Source organism: Nicotiana attenuata, chromosome 8 (genome assembly GCF_001879085.1).
Source record: "Nicotiana attenuata strain UT chromosome 8, NIATTr2, whole genome shotgun sequence".
NCBI classification, from domain to species: domain Eukaryota; kingdom Viridiplantae; phylum Streptophyta; class Magnoliopsida; order Solanales; family Solanaceae; genus Nicotiana; species Nicotiana attenuata.
In genome coordinates this window covers 25,710,804-25,716,129 of record NC_031996.1, presented here as the reverse complement: position 1 = coordinate 25,716,129, position 5,326 = coordinate 25,710,804, and positions in this window count along the sequence as shown.

Here is a 5,326-nt window from a genome sequence, read left to right as displayed (position 1 = left end):
ACTTTCAGTGTCCTTTTAGAAAAGGGTACTTGTAGAGTATAAAAATGAGGTGAATTTAATCGAATCGTATAGTTGGATGACTAGTCAAGACATTGAGATAATATCGCATTGAAGATTACGGGTAAACAACACACCATGCAAGACAAATGAAAAGAAAGTGAAAGAGCCTTATGGAAGTAACCTTTACATTGTATCCACTAGGAAGGGTGGTAATATAAAGCGATTACGAGAAGCTACATTTTTGAAAGAAGATCTCTGTATGAAGTCACGTGATGTATAGCTCTAGAATTCAAAATAATCCAATTATGTTTATCAACTCTACTTCATAATGAAGCACTACAACACACTTCTACACAACCAGCTATTGCAAACCACATTGGGAGATGCTATAAGACTTGACTGAGAGAAAGGCTTTGATATATGAATGTGTTACTAGGTGTATTTCTCCTTGGTCAACCCAAAACCTAAAGGCGAGAGTTAGACTGATAAGCAGATCGTTGGACTGGCACAAGTGTAGATAATCCATTATCGGAAAGAGATCATTCAATTTCAGCAATTGCGACATGCTATCAACCCTTGATGAACTTGAAATGGTATGGGAACCCAATGAGATAGTATAGGATAATCATGGAGGGTTTGCATATGTTCATAATGAGTTGTTCATGGATTTTGACTTGAGAACTACCCAGATGCTAATGAAATACAGAAAAATAAGAGAAACAGACGTTGTGCTATAATAACCCCCGAAGGTGTGCTTGGTCTTGACAGAGAGCCTAGTAGGGGTCCTTACGAGAAAGGAAGTGTTACAGTGACTCATGGAAGGATATGTTCTCTCATGGTTATCGAACAAGTGTGGGGAAACTGGCACAATGGATTCACTAACTAAAGAACACAATGAGCACATGTTATGGAGGTGTAAAGAGAAAGTAAACATTTGTCATGAGCTGGACATGCTTCTGCTATATTAAATCCCAACTGCAATATACGACCATGCCACGAGCAACCACAATACTATGTCAAAGTGAGCTACTTACTGCGGGATGTCCCAAGTGGACACGAACGTTATGGAAACACAATATTTTCCTATGACGGGGATGTGAGGATCCCAATTTTCAGAGAGACTTTATGCACATGGTGACCACTTTGATTGACATGCACTCATGTGATAGGTGTTAAGGTATGCTCTTATGTTACTAGGCAGTGAGAAGCTTTCATGATGATATTCGCAAGAGAGTAGATTGACTGTTCAAACCATATAAGCCATATACACAACTGAGTAAAAGAGTGACTCGAGAAGGATCGCAACGCTGGGATGCCTTGCATGGAACTTGACACCACATAGGTAAATTTTACGACGGTGCATGTGTAGGCACAAGCAAGTAGATTTTGTCCAATTAAATAAAATGATTCTGTAAGAAATTCATCGGATATTGTCCCTTGGTGAGAATTTAGGAAAAGCAAGTGGGAAGTATCAATCCTAGAGTTATATCTCAATTCAAGGGCATAATCATAGAACTTAATTCCACAAGAATGTAAATAAGAGAATTCACAATAGAGTAGATTCACGAATAGTGCGTCTCGTTCAAAGAGTCGATACACGCCATGTTTTGTTATTCAACATCTTGTTAAGACCACGTTTATGAGAATTCTTCAATATGGATGTACATATACAATGACTAGAAATTCTGACTCCACATCCCTAACGTACGTAGGTAACATACTGATATACTACATGATCTGGTGGTGCAGAGACATCAATAAGGATTAGGACACTCCCCTCTTAGCGATATGTTTTACCAATCCATCCACAGCTCAATACATTCTCCTAAAAAGTCCTTGGGCAATCCACTCGGACTCAATGGTGGGATCAATCCCTCCTTACATGCTTCAAATTCGCGGATTATGGTATCAAGGTTACCAATCTTGAGAACAAGACTTAGAGAGGAAATCAGCTCCCTAATTTGAGCTCTATCGCACGATTGGAGTATCAAAGAAGGGTGAAATTCCTAAATGTCCGAATAGCCTCCAACTTATAGATGTGGTCGACAACACACACCGATAAGAAGGACTCTACTAGACACAGCTCTGAGAAACATCCTAGGACACTTTAAAACCTTAGGCTCTGATACCAAGTTTGCCACGCCCCAAACCGAGGGACATGACCGGCGCCCGACCGGGTAGCCCCAGTCAAGCGGACCTGGGTGCCTTTCCTATCCCACGTTTTACCCATATTTTCATTGCTCATTAATCAAGGAATTAGCCATTTACAATTAAAACACCTTTTTACAAAACATACATAACATACATGGTTACTTAATGAGGTTTACAACTTACATCGCCCAACATACAAAATACATATTTACATAAGTCCGTAACCCACATTTACTGTCTACGGAGCCTCTAAGGATACAAAGGATAACACAATACTTGCCAGAAACAAGGCTCCAACTATACCTTACACAAATACCCAAAACATGACTCCGGAATAAAAGCAGCATGAGCCACGCAGGGACCCGAGAGGAAAGGGGCTCACCAATACAGCTGACGGAAAGTGAAGGGGAGCTACGGTCGGTGGACTGGAGTACCTGCTATGGATCCACCTATAATCATAACACGAATGTGGCGCCCCCGGCAAAAGGGACGTCAGTACATTTGAATTGTACTGGTATGTATGAACAAACTTTGCCCTAAGCAAACTCAAACCATACACAAGTAACAAGTAGTAATGGAATCAACAATCAAATACACATGAAAGGAAACAATCAAGCCAAACAAGTTTACAATCTCTCCATTTCCCCTTCAACATTTTCACATCAATGATTTTACAACTTTCTCATATTTTCATTTCAATAGTGATTTCGATCACTTTCCACCCTTATTACCTCGGCCACCCTTATTACCTAGGCCACCCTTATTACCACAACCCACACCTTATTACTTCGTGTTGCGGCGCACAACCCGATTCCACCGAACAATCACAATTCACAAACAACACAACAACAACAACAACAATTCACAAAGAACAACAACAACAATTTTGAAGAACTACAACAACAATTCTCAAGGAATAACAACAACAAATCACAAAGAATTTCCATAACCATCAATACCATTTCCATCATATTCAATAAATCATATGCATTTTTTTGTCACAACGATAATTGCCCACGACAAGCCGTATATGTTATTACCATAGTTGTTCCAATTGCATCATTTACGATTTCCTTCCATCATTTGTTTCTCAGCTCTTACCACATAACACTTTCACAATCACACATTTGGTTTATTGCCAATTACTTACACCATTATATCGGGAGACTTAACCACGAACACTCAAATCATACCAATCACAAGAATTTCACACATAATCCATGTAGATGTCACATACCAAATATTCGTACACCAAACAAGGTGATTTTACAAAGGTCAAAGTTAGCCATACATACCTCGATTAGGCTTTCCTTAAGTTACTACAACGTTCCGGAAATTCTAGCAATTCCAATCTACTTTGAGACATAACAAAATTGAACACAAATTAGAAAGGTATTCATGGTTTCAGCTCATTTGAGCATTTTATCAAATACTAGTTAAGCATCTTAATTTCAAATCTCTTTTTCAAGTTTTTTCCTTCATTCCCCAACCAAATCTTTACTTATTTATGTTAAACAATCTTCCCACAAACCTAATTTCTACATGCATGTATACATAATAGTATTACACCCAAGAATCATACCCCAATACCCTATCCCATACCCCAAACTTGAAATTAAAGCCTAATGTATAGAATCTTACCTCTTGGATGAAGAACTTAGGATTGGGCTCTTTGATTCTTGAAGGTTGATGCAAGATTTGGATGATTATGAAGCTAGACCTCTCCTTTCTCTCTCTATATGCTCTCATCTCTCTTTAAAATCAGTTAGAAATGACCCCAAAATGAACCCCAAAGCTTATATATTAAAATTGGGTCGGGTTATAAAAATAGGAAAATTAACCCTCCGAAGTCGGGTTTGTTATCGCAAAATGGACGGCAAAACAAGAATGCTGGCCGCATAATGCATCGCAAAATTGGCGCCCAAAACTGGGCTACACTGGCCCAGTTTGTGATAGAAATGCGGCCGCAAGTCAGAAATGCGACGGGTTTTGCGATCGCATATTTGACACAGGATCGCATTTTCCAGCCTTTGGTAATTTGATTAGAACTCTGCGTAGGAATGTCCAAATGACGAACGGTTTGAAGCGTTGGAAACTAGACTCGAAGACATTTCATTTGATAGGTTATTCATCACATCAAACCTTATACATATTTAGATATGATCGTTCAAAGTATGGACTAGTGCTAGCTCATTTGGAATTTTAGCCTATTATGAACTTTTCCAATTTTTCTTACACTTAGGCCTTTCCTTGGACCCCAAATTACTTACCATAAGACTTATACACATATTTACCAAATCCAATTGATGTACACCATGTTAATAGCACATAAAAATATTATAATAAGCCTACGTGGCACCACGAGATCCCAGGTTACTTAGCAAAATTTTCCGGGGCTTACATAAGCCTCTGAAATCGGGTCTGTAGTGGCATAATGGATTGCAAAACAAGAATGCGGGTCGCAAAATGCATTGCAGATTTGGTGGCCAAAACTGGGCTACACTGGTCCAGTTTGCGACCGGATTTGTGGTCGCAGATCAATTATGCGGACCGCATAATGGTTTTGCGATCGCAGAACTGACACAGGATCGCATTTTTCCAGCCCTTGGTAATTTGATNAAACGGTTTGAAGCGTTGGAAACTAGACTCGAAGACCTTTGATATGATAGGTTGTTCATCACATAAACCTTATATATATAGATATGCTCATTCAAAGTGTGGACTTGTGCAAACTCATTTGGAATTTTAGCCTATTATGAAATTTTTCAATTTAACTTAGACTTAGGCCCCTCCTTGGACCCCACATTACTTATTACATGACGTATACACTTATTCACCATATCCAATTCATTTATATCATATATATAGCACATAAAATATTATAATTAGCCTACATGGCACCTCAAAATCCTAAATTACTTAGCAAAATTTTCCGAGCCTTACAGTCATGATCAACCTGTACATGTGAGATGCACGTGAAGGAGATAAATCTAACTGATCAAGAAGCAATATCTCCTGATTTGACCGAAAAGGTTGCATATTGGATAAGGAGAGAAAGACTCCTTACATGAAGAGAACACTGTTTAGGAAGGAGATAGTGTTAGAGTTTCAGATCACCTTGAACTCTTCTACGATAGAAGAGTAGCATTTGAATCCTGTCAATCTCTGATTACTA